The 19,658-nt window shown below is 46.7% G+C and overlaps 1 protein-coding gene and 1 long non-coding RNA gene across 2 annotated transcripts in view; one reads left to right on the forward strand and one right to left on the reverse strand.

The window, feature by feature from the left end:
- The window catches only part of usp16 (ubiquitin specific peptidase 16), a 274,331-nt gene that overhangs the window by 7,638 nt on the left and 247,035 nt on the right, over positions 1 to 19,658 (forward strand). The gene's annotated exons all lie outside the window — the stretch shown is intronic.
- LOC127609035 (uncharacterized) lies at positions 15,204 to 15,634 on the reverse strand. Its single transcript, XR_007964460.1, has 2 exons — positions 15,487 to 15,634; positions 15,204 to 15,258 (listed from the first exon to the last, which is right to left on the reverse strand). It is a non-coding gene; the product is annotated as an uncharacterized LOC127609035 (long non-coding RNA).

The following is a 19,658-nucleotide window of genomic DNA, read 5'->3' on the forward strand; positions in this document are numbered from 1 at the left end:
CCTCCCACATTCCAAAAACATGCAAGGCAGGCTGATTGAACACTCTAAATTGTCCCAAGGTGTGAGTGTGAGTGCGAATGGTTGTTTGTTTCTGTGTGCCCTGCGATTGGCTGGCAACCGATTCAGGGTGTCCCCTGCCTACTGCCAGAAGACAGCTGGGATAGGCTCCAGCACCCCCCCGCGACCCTAGTGAGGATCAAGCGGTTTGGAAGATGAATGAATGAAGAATTATTACCGGTATGTACCAGTATTTATTTTTTTGGGGGCGGGTGTATATGTGTGTGTGTGAGAGGGGGGGCACAATCAAAAAGTGAGCATCTTTGTTAAACTGGACCGAATAAATCGTCTGGCATAGCGTGCAGTCCAAATATCACGACGTTTGTGTGGCATCTTGCAGCTCGCAGAGAAGTTTGCACCACCGTGCTGACACGACTGCGTCTGATAGCATGTCGGTGACACACACACACACACACACACACACACACACACATATGCAGCATCAGGTCATGACCTCAGGCATGCTAGCGGGGAGCCCTGCCGGGGTCACTGCAGTTCAGCGGACGCCGGTCCCATCTCGCCGGCCTTCTGGGATGACGTGGGATGCACGCTGTTCCTTTAAAAATAGACGCGCTAGCTCCGTTAACTGGGCAGAATAAAGCGCCCCGTTACCAGGGCCGATGCTCTCTTTCGTCCCGTCATCGGGGGGAAAATCCACCGTATAGAGAAACTTGAGAAAATATTTTATCGCCACCCCGTTTCTTGCCCACAAAACAATCAGAACAGCCAACAAGGAGTTGTTTTGCGGGCACGTGAGTCCCATTATGGGCCGCAACATGCGACAGGATGATGTCATCGATTAATGTTTGCAATATGCTTATTTTATTTGCAAACTTATATGCTTATATATATATATATATATATATATATATATATATATGTATATAAAATATGTAATTTTTTTTGTTTGTTTGCTTATCATCATTTAATTTATCTCCCCTCCCCCATTTCATTGTAATTGATCCTGAATAGATTTTATTTTAATCCACTTTCTTTATAACATGTACACATTTTCCACTGACTTTCTAATCATGGTATACAACAGATGCCTTTCGATTTATTTTACTGGTCTTTATATAAATCCGCATTTTTAGCTCACATTTACCACCAGTAGCCCACTCTCATGGTGTTGGTCGTTCGATGTAATTTACCGTCATTTGAAAAAAAAAAGAAAGATATTTAAACATTATGATAGCGCAGTGCCAAAAACCTGCCTGGGTTCTCTTGCCGTGTTATTGTGCTATGAATGAAAACGTCATTAACGCTCTCTTCACGTCTTTGCTCATGCAGTGTGATTCATTTTTACATAACAATCGCAATTATGAACACACCCGCCACCCCGCCCCTATCTCCGCCCCCCTTTCCCCCCTCCTTTTTTGCATGTTAATTATTTGTCCAAGTTGCTTTTGTTATCGGGCAAAGGTTACCCCGTGTCAACGGCCCCTTTCTCAGCCGAGGACGTTATGTAACGGGCGCCTGTTCGAAAGAGGAACGCTGGGAACTTGAGACCGCCATAATCGGACCTCATTTATTTTTGTCATCATTATTATTATTAATGTATACAGTACATATATTTTTTTCGAAGTGCGCTTGGACGCAAGCGACGGCCGGTCTATTAATGCACGTCCATCTGCACCCTGGGCCGGACCAGATGCATGTCCAGGTGGCCCCATAAAAACAAAGTTGCGGTGGCCAGGTTGCTGTTTGCTCAGCGCCGATTGGCTGGCCGGCCTGTCAAAGGCAATGATGGAGCACCCTGCCAGTTTTCCCTCAATCAAAGGCAAATTTGAGACCGGTCGCCAGATGTAACTTTTCAGACCTCGACCCTGCAACGTTTTATCGTCGTGTAAAAGATAAGATAAGATAAGATATCCTTTATTCGTCCCACAATGGGGAAATTTACAGCCTCCAGCAGCAAGAATGTATGTAGAAAGAAGAAAGGAGAAAGAGAAAAAAAAAAACAACAAACATCTTTCAATTAAATACAATATGAACACAAATGGATAAAAATTATTATTATTATTATGATTGTTATTTTTTATTCATTCAAAAGGGGATCTGAAGCATCGGAATTGATTCCAAAATCAGGCGCTTTGACCGATAATATCCTTAGATTTTTTTTTTTTTACCATCACATTTCTCACGCTTTATTTTTAATCATCAGCATCAAATTTAAATTCATTTTCTTGTTGTTTGTCTTTTAATCTCAAGACTTTAACCCTCTCATATTCTAATTCTGTACCATCAAAAATTGTAAAGAAAAAAAAATTTTAAAAACTCATCAGTATCAAAAAATGTGCACCTTAAGTTCTAATTGAAATTCAAATTGGTTGAGTTTTTGTTTTTATTTATATAATCCCGATACAAACCAAAAGTTGTGAAAATATCACGGTTAAGGGTAAAGTATGAGCCTTAATGGAGACTTCTTCTTACTTTTTCTTTTCTGATTGATATAAAAATGATTTAGTAGATATAAACACATAACGGGGTAGGACTAGATAAGTTTTTTTACTTCATCCTACTCCCTTGAACATAATAACTGTGTTGAATGAAGACTGATTTCTTTCTTTTACTTTTTTATCTACCTTATTTTCTGTCAAATTATTACTGTATATGTTTTATGTTCAATAAAACAAACAAACAAACAAACAAACAAACAAAACAAAAGCAAACAATTTTCGAACAAACGTTGCACCTCAACATTCACGCATTGGAGAGACTCCTCTGGCCGCTAGGGGGCAGTGTTGTCTCCAGTGAAAGGGGTTGAGTTTTCTCCCGTTCTTTCAAAATTGGAGCTTGAAGAACGGAAAATGAGCCTTTATCCGATCTTTTATGATTTTTTTTATTCAACACAAGTCGGGAAACCCAATACGGCTGTAGTTTGTTTCCCTCTAGCTTGTTTCGCATTGAACGCCTCCACGTTAATAGAAGAGAACAAAAAGTGCTCGTTAGGACGAGAAACTTTCTCATTTGGATCAGGCACTTTCTGGTCCAAATGAGAAACGTATTTCAAATTATTGTCTTTTTTTTTTTTTCATCAGTTAAATGCGTATTTTCGTTAATCACTCCCTCTCCGTGAATTGCAGAGATCCACGGTAATTACATTTCTACAAACTGCTCGTCGGATAGTTCCGTTTCATTGCCACCCCGGATGAGAACTGGCAATGGGATTGAAATCGCTAAATTCTTATCAATTCTTGTCCCAAACTTCTTTTTTTTTTTTGATGGTGAATAACAATCTGTTAGTAATGAAATTCATTCATTCATTCATTCATCTTCCGAGCCGCTTGATCCTCACTAGGGTCGCGGGGGGTTGGAGCCTATCCCAGCTGTCTCCGGGCAGTAGGCGGGGGACACCCTGAATCGGTTGCCAGCCAATCGCAGGGCACACATAGACGAACAACCATACATGCTCACACTCACAACTAGGGACAATTTAGAGTGTTCAATCAGCCTGCCATGCATATTTTTGGAATGTGGGAGGAAATCGGAGCACCCGGAGAAAACCCACGCAGGCCCGGGGAGAACATGCAAACTCCATACAGGGAGGCCGGAGCTGGGATCGAACCCGGTACCTCTGCACTGTGAAGCCGACGTGCTAACCACTGGACTACCGGGCCGCCTAGTAATGAAATATAAACCGAAATTCACTTTTTTTTTAAAGTCGTGCTCCTTTCCGAACGGCGCCGCCACTAAGCAACGTGGGAATTGGCGAGCGTGGCCATAACATTGTGTCGGCTCCCCCCCCCAAAAAAAACTTGTCAGGAACACTTTGTACAAGCCCCCCCCCCATCCTCCCTCAGCCCGCATCACTCCAATGCTAATTGTTGTTGTTTAGCCAGCCGTGACATGTGCACGGCTTGGCTTTGGACAAACTGTCATATTTTCGTGGAGTTTGGACCCCAGTCAGGAACAAGAACATGACTGCTAACAAGCATGTGAGTCATGCCGCGCGCTGTCAATCATTACTCATTACGCGGACACTGACGCGTACTCGGGGGGGGGGGGGGGGGGAAGACGGCGTCCGCTCGGCGAAATGAACGCCTCCCTCAAATAAACCCGGCGCAAGAAAGTATCCGCTCGTCGGTGCTGTTTACCGGAAAGAGTTTGCTAGCCGTGCGCGGGATGGCCGAGTTGCGGAAGGCCTCATTTGGGTGACAAGCGTCCATATTTATTTTTGGGGGTCGCACATCTGGCAACACCCCCCTCCCTTAAAAGAAACACATTCGAGGTCAAAATGATTGCTTCACCCGTGCAGCTGCACTGCACTGCGGTGTGTGTGTGTGTGTGTGTGTGTGCGCTTCCGTGTGATGCGTGTGTGTGTGTTGATAGTGTGTTTGGTACGGTTGGGGAAGTGAAGACGAGCGTGCAGGTTACTGAGTAACCCGGCGCAGCAGTCGCCTTTGCCCTAATAGCCCTTCACCTCGCTCACCACGTGACGCACGCCTGCATGCTGACTACACACACACACACACACACACACACACACACTTAGAGTGCGGTCGCATGAAGTACGGAATTTCCCTGGATAGCGACTTGTGAAAGGTTCCATAAAGGTTCGCATTGTTCCATCATTTGGAAGAGCATGCATGACTCAGCACTCGCGTGACCATTTTTGTGTCTTTTTCGAACGTGGGACACGTTCCCGCCTGATTTGTGCTCATAGGAGACGCTGCGGTTTCATGTTCCGTCTTTGTTTTTTTTCATTGCCGTGAAATATTCCGGGCGGCCCGGTAGTCCAGTGGTTAGCACGTCGGCTTCACAGTGCAGAGGTACTGGGTTCGATTCCAGCTCCGGCCTCCCTGTGTGGAGTTTGCATGTTCTCCCCGGGCCTGCGTGGGTTTTCTCCGGGTGCTCCGGTTTCCTCCCACATTCCAAAAACATGCGTGGCAGGCTGATTGAACACTCTAAATTGTCCCTAGGTGTGAGTGTGAGTGTGAATGGTTGTTCGTCTCTGTGTGCGCTGCGATTGGCTGGCAACCGGTTCAGGGTGTCCCCCGCCTACTGCCCGGAGACAGCTGGGATAGGCTCCAGCACCCCCCGCGACCCTAGTGAGGATCAAGCGGCTCGGAAGATGAATGAATGAATGAATATTTACAATATTCCTAATAGGGCGGCCTGGTAGTCCAGTGGTTAGCACGTCGGATTCACAGTGCAGAGGTACCGGGTTCGATTCCAGCTCCGGCCTCCCTGTGTGGAGTTTGCGTGTTCTCCCCGGGCCTGCGTGGGTTTTCTCCGGGTGCTCCGGTTTCCTCCCACATTCCAAAAACATGCGTGGCAGGCTGATTGAACACTCTAAATTGTCCCTAGGTGTGAATGTGAGCGTGGATGGTTGTTCGTCTATGTGTGCTCTGCGATTGGCTGGCAACCGGTTCAGGGTGTCCCCCGCCTACTGCCCGGAGACAGCTAGGATAGGCTCCAGCACCCCCCGCGACCCTAGTGAGGATCAAGCGGCTCGGAAGATGAATGAATGAATGAAATATTCCAGGTACTGAGTCCTGGCAACCTTTTGCCAGGCACTGGCCCGAAATGCACCAAATTTCAAACATTTTGGCAACCGTTTAGTCCGACGTTGCCGAAGGAGCTTCCTTCCCGTAAACTTGCACGCGTACCAACTACACGATTGGCAACGGGCAAGAATAATCCTCATGATTTGAGCAATACTCTAATAATTCATTATAATGGTTCATCTTACCTTGTTGACTTGCTTTCACTGGGCGGCCAATTGATTAGACACGCCTGCACAACCCGTTCCGACTACGAGAGCTGTGCAAATAACACGCGGTAATATATCTTTTGAAAATATGGCGTGTCTAACAATAATGAAAGTTCAATGACATTTTTTTTTTTTTACTGGTTTCTGTCACGTTTCATGTCACATCATGAATAGGATTCCAATGACGTCTCGGAATCGGTTATGTCGTTTTTCGTGTCGGCAACGTGCTTTCTCATGTCGCAACCCGCAAGCACAACGATAAGGACATTGTTCAGCGAATACGTCGTAGCGTGTCATTCAAACGTTGGCGTTATTGATGAATGAGATTGTTTGGCGTCTCCAAAGTCGGATGAAGCCCTCGAGACGTTGCTGCGTTTCCAAAGGGGCTTCATGAGCTTTATGATGAGCCGAGCTGTTTGCGTAGCTCTGAGTCAGCACGTAGCCACTCCCGCCCGCGCCCGTAGCGTCGTCGTCGTCATTGATGCAAATGGAAAGTGTGAGTCACCAACTAGCGTGCACGCTTCTTATTAGCGTCATAGTCGTGTGCTGGGTGTCACTATTATTATTATTATTATTATTATTATTATTATTATCTTAATGGGATTGGCAATAATGTGGTCAAGTCAGTACGGGCCAACATCAGACCCATCGAGGCAGAACCGGCGACGCCAATTGAGACGGTTCTGCCCGGCCACCAAAATCTGGACCCCCGTAATTAATCGCCGCCGCAGTTCATCGATGGTGGGGTGGGTGGGCTGACTAATAAGTTCCCGATGACGCATAATTAGTCCAAATAAAACAAGGAAAGGCCCTCTTGCGAAACATTGTGCGGAGCCCCTGAGAAGCCCCCGCATCGACGCCCATCTGGCCTGCTCATTGAGCTGCTTTTCAAACGTATTCAAAAGAACTATTGGAGCAATAATCCAAGTACACAAAGAGGAATCGTGTTTGTATTTCTCATCCTGTCACAACTGTTTGTGGACGACAACTTCGGTACACTTGCATAATCAATTGCCGTCCGGTAGAAATTCTTCATTGTTGTCGACAGTGTTGAAACGCATCCTTTTGTGTACTATTTTTATACGGTACATTATGTGGCCATCATGATTTTTTTTTTTTTTTTTTTTTTAGTAACACTTGTAAAGTTTGAGCGGGACTGTTTACAATCAAAAGTAGGTCACTGGTGCTGTGATTCACGCCACAGTCTTTCACTTCTCGTCGTCGTTGCGCAACACTTGTGTCATGTGGTGACGCCCACGGCAGATTAAGATTTCTTTCATTCTATTTCAAGGCTCAGCACACGTGTGTCACATGTCCACCGTCTCGGTGTCATGGGGACACACGTGTTTGTTCCCCAAAACATCTTTTTTTTCGTTGTACTTGGGAGTGACTCTCAACCAACCTAGCGACCCAGCCACCCACCCGCCAAACGACTCAATGACCTCAAAAGTAACCAACTCCACCAATAACTAATAGAAGAATTGAAAACCAACCGATGACAAAGGACTAACCAACCAATTAAAGATGAAGTTAACTCATCAACCGACCAAACTAATTCACTGACTGACCAACTAACTCACCCACCTACTACAACTACCTAACTGACTAACTGTAGGCTAAATAAACAAATTCATTCATTCATCTTCCAAATTGATTCACAAAATAAAAAGTAATGACTAACTAACTGACTGACTGACCCACTAACATCCAACTTACTTACTTATTAACTAACAGACAAACAATCAGCTCACTGGAAGGGTAAAAAAAACAACAACTGCCAAACAAACTAGCTAGCCAACCAAGTGAATCACAGACTAACTAATAAACAATTGGTCAACTACTAAGTACCTAACAAAACTGACTGACTGATGACTAGGTACTAATTTCTATCTCACTTAGCAATTAAATCCAATCCAAAATAAGTAGCTGACTAACCAGCACTAACAAAAACTAAAAACTAGCTAACCAAACAACTGACTAAATAATGACTGACTGTTAGTAGCGCTAGCTAGCTAGCTAACGAACTAGTCCCCTCTACTGCTTTCTAGTCTAACAAAAACTAAAAACTAGCTAACCAAACAACTGACTAAATAATGACTGACTGTTAGTAGCACTAGCTAGCTAGCTAACGAATTAGTCCCCTCTACTGCTTTTGAGATATTGATGATCAAATGGACTAAAAAGTGGACTAAAATATGAACTAAACTATTCCTTATATTAAGTCGCCTACTGTTGCTAACAAGCCACCTAACTGATCGACCAACTCAATCACCTAGTATAGACTAACTGACCAATTTGCCAAATAAGTAGCTGCCTAAATGAGTAACTCGATTACCATACGACAACTCGGCAAAATACCAATTGAGACGAACCGACTACATAACACTCAATCCTAGCGTCATATTCAGTTGCCTATTATTATGAACCAACTAACTAACTTACTGACTAACTATCTAAGTCACGAAAGTAAATATATCAAACGAATGTCGATGAAAATGATGATTTATATAGTCTATTTTTTTTAATTTAATTTTAATTTATTTGAAAGAAAAGTGACAGAGGAAAACAATGACATGGTCACTCTCTTCTTTGTATGTGCCCGCATACGTGCGTGTGCGTGCGCGTGGGTGTGCGCGGTCATTGCCCAAACGTCCAAATGGGCCCGTGAGTCACGCCTGACTGCATTGTGGCCGCCGTGCAAGTTTGTGCTGTTGACTGAGAAAATGAATCAGGCAGCCCGCGGAGAGCCGTGCCAGCAGCTGTCCCAACAAGCCGGCCGCCTGCAGGGGGCTCTTGAGAGACGCACGGGGGGGGCGGGGGGGCTTCTGCGCTTCACTTCGATATCAAGCAACGCAATCGACTCTCAATCGACGGCGGCCTCGCCGCGCAGACGTTTCCTGCCATTCATGCGAGCCAAAGGTCGCGACTTTCTCCGCGGCGTTGGTCGTGCGTCGTTGCCCCCGCGTTGATTAAGGAACCAGGAAGCCCACCGAGTGGGAAGTCAGATAAAAACCTGAGAGGCCGTCATAAAAAAACTTGATTTGTTTTTAACGTCGGGTGATGGACGACCGTGTTTATGCGCGCGCTCGCCACTGCTGCCGTTTTTCTTTTTTTTTTGTTTCACGTCCGGCAAAGTCGCAGTGGCCGCATGCAGACAAATGCTGTTGAGAGAAATGTAGCTAAAACTTAGCTAAAATGCTAACACGTCAACTAGCGGCGACTCCGTTTCGGATCGACGACCGAATCTGCCAGAATCGCGCCTCCGAGGCAACTGGCCAAAAGTTTGTCGATCGCAATCGTGAGTTGCAAGTGGCCAATTGTTGCTTTGGAGTGTCTAAACGATGGTTGCCGTGGAAACAAGAGTCCGAGTTTTAGTTTGTGGGCGGCGACCGACCATGAGTCAGCGAAACAGACCACTCGAGACCGCATCTGCTGTCACCGTTTTATTTATTTATTATATTTTTTTCTTCTTCTCGAATGCCTGGAGAGCGTTCGTATGTTCTCGTTTTCCTTTAATCCGACTCAACATGACTGCGCGGCAAAAATGCACCAAAAAAAATGTCCGAAACCAACAAACAAACAAAAAAAAAACCCACTTGATCTTGGTCACTACAAACGGACTCCCAAGCTCAGAAAAATGCCCCCCCCCCCCGCAACCCCCCATTTGTCTCTTTCGGGCCACTGTACTTTTTGCTCTAGCGGTTACGTCACATTCGTGTGCCTCATCGCCCATCTGTCTGTCAGTTCTCAGCATGCCAAAACGTCTCCGAGAAGGAACAAAATGAGCATGACGCCTCATACCGTGACATACAGTCGTGACTTCTTGAACTCTTGCGTTCGAACCGCAACTATAAAATTTGACTAGTCATACCGATCATATTTTTCTTTCTTTTGGAATAAAATCCCATGCCAAAGAATTTGACTCGTCGTTTTCAAATCACGATCGATCAAATGAATGTTCAATCAAATTTAAAAACAGTCGGAAAATGAGAACGACCGGTCTCCATCTTAGGAAATAGGGAAAAAAAATATGACAAAAAATGGAGGGGTAAAAAAAATGAACGGTAGGAATGAGGAACCAAATCAGATTGAATATCAGGAAATGGGGAAAAGAATGAGAGCGAAGCAGAAGGAAATGGGAAATGTTCAGGAATTGACTCATATCCCCAACGGAGATCAGAAATTCCCGCTTGCCTTGAACGTAGCATTCATTCCTCGTTTCAAAACACGTCGATTTGAAATCCGCTCTGCCTTACGTAAAAAATCGTCGCGTGACTTTAAGTCTTTGACACTTCCTCAACCCGCCGACCGGCTCGTGATGAGCTGTGGGAGTCCCCGGCGGTGTTCTCGGCCTCGCACCTGCTCCCCCGGCTTCCCTAGGGAGCCTCATTGCGCTTTGGCCCCCGCGAGAGCGTCGAGGGCGACGGAACGATGGGGCCTTGTCTGGACTTGTCCAAGCGGCGGTCCCACCCACCGTTACAGGTCAGGCCTGTTTTCTTTGCGCCTGCAGCCTCGCCTGGGATGACATCAAGATTAACTGTAACACCTGAGACACCACCAGCCAAGCGTGTAGGCCCTGAAGTCCGTTAGCAACTTCAAGCTAAAGTCCGTTTGACGTAGCAACTTCGAGCTAGAAGCTTCAAAAGCAGCACGATTAACTCATTCACTCCCACAGACGTTTCTAAACGTCTTTTCAGACTTGGTCTAGAATTGGCTGGTGCGGAATGAGTTTAAAAAAAAATAAAAATCTTGAGAATTATTTGGGGTAACTATTTAGCATCTATCGCTATCCCCTAACCGCAGCCCTTACCCGATCCTGAACATTACCTTCCATCCATCCAATGTCTCTAACGCTGATCCTTACTTATCCAATTCCCTCAATCATAAACCTGAATCCTGACCCTTTCCATAAGCTCACCCAGATCCATGACGAATGAGCTACCCAACGGTAGAAGCCGCAAGTGGATTTTCCTCCCCCGTTGCATCCCACACCCACAGAAAGTACAGTAAAGTAAATCCCGCTACCAATTAAAACACCCCCCGCCCCCATTGTAGAGGTCTGCTATGCTCATTCAGGTCATTTTACGCTAAGTCTTGAAAATAAATTGAAAGTACTATAAATAAGTACCGGGCGGCCCGGTAATCCAGTGGTTAGCACGTCGGCTCCACAGTGCAGAGGTACCGGGTTCGATTCCAGCTCTGGCCTCCCTGTGTGGAGTTTGCATGTTCTCCCCGGGCCTGCGTGGGTTTTCTCCGGGTGCTCCGGTTTCCTCCCACATTCCAAAAAATATGCATGGCAGGCTGATTGAACACGCTAAATTGTCCCTCGGTGTGAGTGTGAGCGTGGATGGTTGTTCGTTTCTGTGTGCCTTGCGATTGGCTGGCAACCGATTCAGGGTGTCCCCCGCCTACTGCCCGAAGACAGCTGGGATAGGCTCCAGCGCGATCCCCCGCGACCCTCGTGAGGATCAAGCACCTCGGAAGATGAATAAATAAGTACCTGGGATCGATTGGGCGGAGCCTGAAAAGACGTCTAAATCCGTCATTGGGAATGAACGAGCTAACCTTAGTCCAACCTTTTAGTCTCTACGAAAAACGCAAGTGTGAGTTACAAGTTAATATAAATTGGTGGCTCCATTTTTGTCTCCGTGGTGCTTGTTGTTGTTGTTTTTATTTTTGTCTGTGCGGCACTTTTTTTTTTCCCTTTCCATTTGAATTCATTTAGTCTCGGAGCGCGGATGCAAGCAAGTCCCCCAAATGGGGCATGAGCGGGGGAAAGCGAGCCCGACGTCTGGGCATCGCGGCACAGCTTGCGAGGGAAAGGCAGAGCTGCTAGCGTGGGAGTCGGGGCCCCGAGGTTTTTGAGGCTTGAGGCTTTGACGCCGATCCGGTGTCACGAGCAGGTGGAAAGCAAAACATCTCGCCACCTTGAAGCCGCTCTGTTTCCCATCACGGGGTCGCAGGTGTCCGCGGACCTCCCGCCGCGCCGGGCTGCCCAGCAGACTGTGTTGTGTCAGGCCCGGTGATTGACGGGCGGAGCTGGAGGAGCTCCCGGAGGGTGGTGGGTGTGGGGGGGCGGCCAGGTGGTCACCGCTGACTCCTCGGCAGACATCTTGGATGAAGCTCGCAGCTCACATTTAACAACAGTGAGGCTCATTAGACTCTCGCATGAAGGAAAACCGCCCACACCGAGTGTCCCTCAGGAGTGACTCTGGTCTTCTTTTTTTTGGAACTAAAGTGGCACTTTTGACCACACTCGGAACTGAAATCACCCCCATCTTTTCCCATTGATGTGAATGAATATGACATGAATTTATTCCGCCCTGACCCCCCTAAGGGAACAATTACAAAGAACACTTTTGGCCACATTTTTCTTTCAATTCAACGGACACGCTTGTGCTATTTGGAGAGTGTGCGCATTGGTCTCTTGCGGCTATTAAATTACAGTCCAATGTACGGGTGTTCATGGCCGTAGTCACTCCCCAGTAAGCCGCAGTAATACGATTCGTTCTTCACAGATGATCAAGACTATATCCCTTTTTTTTTTTTAATGGCATCCTTCTGCATGCTCCACTGTATTCAAATATGCCTCGCTTAAGATGTTTAAACACTGCAAGACAATGCTGATCATTATTAGCTTGTCTATGGCATTTTTTGCCTCGTTTGTTAGCATGAAGCTAACCAGACAGCGCTCTATTATTCATGCAATTATTTTCGGCTCAAGCCAATATCCTCAACTTAACTCCAGCCGGAACCCAAACCTAACCCCCCCACACACACCCTCCCGGACTTAAAGCCTGACCTGCCTGACCCCCCCCCCCCCCCCTTTCCCACACTTGGCAAATACTAAACCCCTCACCGTTAGCGACCCCGTTCCCTTCATTGCTAAGTGCGATTTCTTCGAGGCCCGAAGTCTCAAAACTATTGACAAAGAGTCATTGTGACCGCTTTGGAGACGGACTTCCGCGGTTTTCCGAATTGGTGCCTGCTAGCTGCTCGGTTCCATAAGATATTTCGGGATATGTTGTTCTTGTTATCACTCGCTTCTTGAACAGAGGGCGTCATTGTAGACACCAGTGTAGAGAAGCTGTCTTTTGTCAATATTTGACCTTTGTAACCTTTCGTTTCCTTTGAACTATCTCTGACCCCCGAGCGGATCTCTTTTATCCCGTACAATAGCACCGAGTTAGCCTGTCTCTTACATGAAGAAAGACACAGCGAGCACGTCCTTTTGGACTCGCATTTGTCTTCCCGTGGGACTCTGAGTGCTAATTAGCATCCCCCAGCGCTAAGGAACAGTAGCTCGTTCCCTCTACACGAAATTCACGACACTCTCTCATAATGGCTGTCACGATATAGCGTGTGACTTATTGTCTTTATTTTGCTTGATGAAGATTGAAAAAAGTGTAGAATCGGAAGCAAATTTGTTCCAAATAAAAAAAAAAGAATGAGCTACTTCTGGCTCATGGATTCATGGCACAAATCCGTCGCCACGGAGACGACGAGGCGTTCTCCCTCCCGGCCGAGTCAGCGGAGACGTGGCGGCGCTTCCCCCCCGGACCCGAGCGGGTCTCGCCATCCTCTCCATCATCTCCGCGATGATGACATGATCATCGCAGATGGAGAAGTTAATGTAGCGCAATTAGTTGACGGATGACACGCTAGCGCTAACCCGCTTCCAGCCGGGCGTCGCGCCTCAGCTCGGGCAGCTTCATGACCGCTGTTGTTCTTTGCGGCCGATAATAATAATAAGATTCATAATATATTGACCAATAAATGCTGGCCGCACTTTTCCAGATCTGCGTCAACATTTAATACTAACGTTGATTCAATCTTGATGTCAGATGCATCAACAGTGGTCCACTTAGCATGTCCAGCTCATAGCGCAGAGGTTGTGGGTTTGAATCCAGGCTCCGGCCTTCCTGCGTGGAGTCTGCCCTGTTCTCCCCCGTGCCTGCGTGGCTTTTCTGCGGGTACTCCGGTTAGCTGACCCATTCCAAAAATATGAATGTTAATTTAAAATGTTAATGGAACACTCGAAATTTGGCCTGAGGTGTGGTCGTGAGCACAAACGGTCGTTTGTCTCCGCGTGTCCCGTGATTGGCCGGCAACCGCTTCAGAATTGAATGGATTCTCTCTTTGCTCTTACCCGAAGCCTTCACAAAGTTACCAAGAAAGCACTGAATAGATTTAAAAAAAAAATTTTTTTTGCGCTCCTCCTCACTCACTCACAAACGGCTCTAAAACACACCTGAAGTTAGCACCAACTATTCATTCATTCATCTTCCTAACCGCTTGATCCTCGCTAGGGTCGCGGGGGATGCTGGAGCCTATCCCAGCCGTCTTCGGGCAGTAGGCGGGGGACACCCTTAATCGGTTGCCAGCCAATCGCGAACACAGAGACGAACAACCATTCACACTCACACCTAGGGACAATTTAGAGTGTTCAATCAGCCTGCCATGCATATTTTTGGAATGTGGGAGGAAACCGGAGCACCCGGAGAAAACCCACGCAGACCCGGAGAACATGCAAACTCCACACAGGGAGGCCGGAGCTGGAATCGAACCCGGTACCTCTGCACTGTGAAGCCGACGTGCTAACCACTGGACTACCGGGCCGCCCTAGCACCAACTACCGCTAAGTAAATAAAGCAAGCGCGTAATCTGTGGAGTGAGCATTTGACTGGCACCGGGCTGGTCTTGACTCCTCTGCGTTTCTCAGAAGACGGCGGCCGGCCTAATGAGACGAGCCGAGGCGCATGCCTGTGCACATGGCAGCGCAAATTAAAACCTGTCCTGCGGGCCGCCTCTCTAATTCGCTGGCACCGCGCCCCCGGCCTGTCCCCGAATTACCAGCGTGCCCCCCCCCCCACATCCCCTCACTTCGCCTCCCCACGGCCACCCCCTTGCACCTCTTCCTCCCGCCTACAGCCAGGCAGCGTGGGGCCGGCAGCCCCCCCCCCCCTCCCTTGTTAAACTCCCAGTCAATAACGGGACACACAAGAGAAACCGGCAAATTCAATTACAACAGGAGAAAAAGTGCACAAGTCTTGCGGGAGGGGGCCATTTTTAGGAGTTTGATCGAGTGAGTGTTTGGTTTCATGGGGGGGGGGGGGCTAAGAAATCTAAATCTGTATATTTTAGAGTATAAAATAAAATAAAGTGCGGTTGTGAATTGCCATAGCAACTATGCTAATTCCCGTTAGCATGTCGACGTTTTGTGTTGTTTTTGTTTTGGTTTTTTAGCATGACAGCTTCGCGTCAAGCTAACAGACCGCGGCGGTTAATGTGGCGGAGTCGTGTGACGTCGTCACAAATCTAAATCTGTATATTTTAGAGTATAAAATAAAATAAAGTGCGCCGTTTGAATTCATGTAGCGGTTGTGAATTGCCATAGCAACTATGCTAATTCCCGTTAGCATGTCGACGGTTTGTTTTGTGTTGGTTTTTTTTTTTTTTTTTTAGCATGACAGCTTCGCGTCAAGCTAACAGACCGCGGCGGTTAATGTGGCGGAGTCGTGTGACGTCATCACAAATCTAAATCTGTATATTTTAGAGTATAAAATAAAATAAAGTGCGCCGCTTGAATTCATGTAGCGGTTGTGAATTGCCATAGCAACTATGCTAATTCCCGTTAGCATGTCGACGGTTTGTTTTGTGTTGTTTTTTTGTTTGTTTTTTTAGCATGACAGCTTCGCGTCAAGCTAACAGACCGTGGCGGTTAATGTGGCGGGGTCATGTGACGTCCTCACAGTGCCGCTATTTGTCCTCTAAAATGTCTCGTCTTCCAGAGTTGAGCCCGCGACGCGGCAGATTACGCACTCTTGACAAATTATTCTTTGGACTCGTTCTTTCTCCCGCGATCGTACAATGCTCGCATGACGTGGCTATTGGCGCTAAAATGGGGTTTTGTTTTGAAGATCTTTTTTTGTGTGTGTTCGTGTGAGTTTTAGCGCGTCGATCTGTAGTTGGATCATCGGATGTGAGTATGGTGCCGCTATTTTCCCTTCAAATTAAAAAAAAAAAAAAATGTCCGCCCGACTTCAGCGGTACTTTTGCTTTTGAAGCATTACGTTGGGCGACGTGTTTATTGCCGTTTGCACTGGAGAGCGCTTTTTCACATTTGGGGGGGATCTCCTCGGGTGTACCTAATAAAGTAACCCGAGAGCATTTATCTCGCTCGCGTCCGTCAATCTCTACCGTTGTCGTGCAAGGTGTGCCGTTTACCGCCCACTCGCGCCGCGGCGGTTGCCACGGCGACCTCCCTTAGTTTCACATACTTTCGACGCGACTCACGGGGATTTGGCCGCAACAGCCCCCCCGCTGCTTTAATCCCACCGCGCTTTTCGTTTGTTGGCGTGAACTAACACCCACGGCGGTAATAATAAATAATCATCGTGAAAGAATTGCAATCATGGCAGAAGAAAAGAGAACTATTCAAATGTGTCATCCCCCTTTTTCAAGGCGGCTGAGCCAAACAATAAAAAAATGAAAACAGAAACCACACACGAATGGAATGAATTAAAAAGTCTCTCCGCTCACAAGTCTAGACTTCAAGTGAGTCAAAAGCGGGGGTGGGGGGGCCGCCCAGCATTCCCACTCTCCCGCACATGAACCAAGTAAATGCAAGCGTGGGAGGAGGAGGGGGGGGATCAAAATCGTAGTAAACAATCTTCTTCATTCACCAGAGCGCGTGATATGACGCGCGCGTCGTACTTGGCGCCGTCGTTTTAATGGAACGCACAAATATCCCAATTCTAATGGGGGAGGGGGGGTGAGACTGAAGAAAATGTCAACCGCAAACCCGATACGGTGACTTGCAATTCCTTTCCAACCTTTTTTCTAATTGAGTACACCTCAAAAACGGAGCGTTCTCTCGCTACGCTCCTCTCTTGGATTCTCAGTGCGGCACTAATATCTTTCATCATGACTTTCATCCGCATCCTTCCAGCGTGACATCGCTCGGTGACATCACAGCGCCCTGTGTTTTTGTGCCGGGGAAATCCCGGATTCCCGACAAACAAAGCCGAGGCGCGTGTTTTTCGAGCCAATGCCAAATGTCGGACGCGACAACAATGGCGTCAGGATAAAGGGGGGAACTCATCCGGCACGTGCCGCTTTGTTGATGTTTGTCAGGCGCGTTGATGATGATGATGATGACGATGATGTTGTTGTCGTAGGTTGTTGTTTTCAAATGTCCTGCCGACACACATAAGCGTGCTGGATGCAGATGACTCAAGCGAGGCTCAGGTAACCCATTTGTTCCCCTCCCTGCATGCTTAAAAAAAAAAAAAAAAAAGGTAAACAAACACGTTATGACATCCAATGGAGCTTTTGAATAAGCGCATGAGGGCCACACGGCTGGCGTGGGAGACTTTGTACCTTTTTCCTCTGCCATTGATACGCAACGCCGATGACTTGTTGCGACACAAGTAACGGATGAATATGCATCTGTGTGTGTGTGTGTGTGTGTGTGTGTGTATATATACTAATACTGTAACAACAATAATAATAATAATAATACATTTTATTTGAAAGCGCTTTTCATCACACTCAAAGACACTTTAAAAATGTGCATTTAAAAAAAGCATACATAATTTACAAAAGCAAATTATATATATATATATATATATATATATATATATATATATATATATATATATATATATATATATATATATATAGATAGATAGATAGATAGATAGATAGATATATATATAGATATAGGGCGGCCCGGTAGTCCAGTGGTTAACACGTCGGCTTCACAGTGCGGAGGTACCGGGTTCGATTCCAGCTCCTGTGTGGAGTTTGCATGTTCTCCCCGGGTCTGCGTGGGTTTTCTCCGGGTGCTCCGGTTTCCTCCCACATTCCAAAAAAAAACATGCGTGGCAGGCTGATTGAACACTCTAAATTGTCCCTAGGTGTGAGTGTGAGTGCGAATGGTTGTTCGTCTCTGTGTGCCCTGCGATTGGCTGGCAACCGATTCAGGGTGTCCCCCGCCTACTGCCCGAAGACGGCTGGGATAGGCTCCAGCACCCTCCGCGACCCTAGTGAGGATCAAGCGGCTCGGAAGATGAATGAATGAATGAATGAATATATATATATGTGTATATATATATCTATATATATATATATATATATATATATATATATATATATATATATGTATATGTGGGAGGAAACCGGAGCACCCGGAGAAAACCCACGCAAGCCCGGGGAGAACATGCAAACTCCACACAGGGAGGCCGGAGCTGGAATCGAACCCGGTACCTCTGCACTGTGAAGCCGACGTGCTAACCACTTGACTACCGGGCCACCTACATATATATATATACAGTATATTTAAATATATATGTATATTGTTGCTACTAAATGCATAGGGTGCCCTGACATGACTCCTGCCGTGACTTGGCGCTGTACAACTCCAATTCAGCTCGACTCGCTTGTACAACCCCCGACTGCGCAAACCATGAAAGAGCGGGTTTTCCATCACCCCCCCCCCCCCCCCCCCTTTGAAAGAGTCTTGCGCAAGTCTCCAAACGTGGCCTTCACCTCACGTTGACGCCGTGTTTGCATTCCTCCTCCTCCTCCTCCTCCTGGCCGCGTCTCGCGCTGGCTCTTTGTTGCCTTCCTGGCGGCTGTGTTTACATCCTGTGAGCCTTTCACCTTGTTTGTCCCCGCGATGCGCCGCTCCTTTGCCTTTCTGGCCGCTCCCCACGTACTTCGCCGAGGAGCGTAGCGGGAGTCGCGTGCCAGTCCCAGCTCACCGCAAAGCCTCGCCGGGGCATTTTTGGGTGTAAATCACGCAAGCCAGCTGCCGTAAATAGAAGGCCGTTGCGTGTCGTAACGGCTTTGAGCGACACAAAGGCGGGCTTGTGGCTTGTGTGTTTCAATTTAAAGATTCTGTTTGGTTTTTTTTGCTGTTCAAAGGCCTTGTGTTGTTTGCGTGTGCGTGCGGCACAGTCATGGGACCGAGAGCAGGTTGTCAAGTTCACGGCTCGGAGCGTCAGGGCTCGGGCATCCGCTCGGCTTGGCTTTTCCGCTCCGGCGGTTGAACGCGGACCACGACGAGGAGGAAAATTGCTCCGCGCGGTGTCAATTAGTCTCCTTTTCAATGTCAGTTGGAGGATCTTTGCCAATTGTGGCAAAGGGGCCGTTTGTTGTACTTAACTGCAGACGGGGGCAGGCGTCGACGGTGTTTCGGAGACGATTTCGGGTCCACTTTGAATTGGGATGATGAGGTACGCGCTCGGATGTTTGGGCTTGGATTTTAAGTTTGTCGGGTGAATCGTACGGTTGCTTTTTATTTCGATTGGTTTGATGGAAATTTTGTTGTTTTTTTTTTTTAGATGAGAAATACTTTTTACTTGCATTTATTTATTTTGTGAGTCATCTGATTTCTTTTTTTTCTTATATTTGAATTTTCACTTGAAGTTGTATTTATTTAGTTTATTATTCGCTTGTTTTAATTGAATTTAAATCTGAAAATGTTTTTGGCTCACCATTTTCTTGATTCATCATTTATTGGAACACTTATTGAAATATTTTAATTTTTTTCTAAATTAGCATTATTTGACTTTTCGCCCTCTTTTTTTACTGTTTATATGGAATAAATAATTCAGACAGTCATATATTTATTGCAGTACATGGTGACGTTATTTTTTTTTTTTAACCTTTCCACCATTTTTAAAAAATCGTTGGTATGAACACCAACAATACTGCCTTTTCAACACGATCCTGAGCATTCTTTGTCGATAGGCTCAGCGCTATCCCGGGTTTCTCCTTCCTTATCTTGAGTTCTGGCCTTCATGCATTTGGAGTGCCCCTGTAACGTCTCCTTGGCCTCTGTGGGGGCCACACTCACACAGAACACTGACCCCCACTT

Source organism: Hippocampus zosterae, chromosome 10 (genome assembly GCF_025434085.1).
Source record: "Hippocampus zosterae strain Florida chromosome 10, ASM2543408v3, whole genome shotgun sequence".
In the NCBI taxonomy this organism is placed as follows: domain Eukaryota; kingdom Metazoa; phylum Chordata; class Actinopteri; order Syngnathiformes; family Syngnathidae; genus Hippocampus; species Hippocampus zosterae.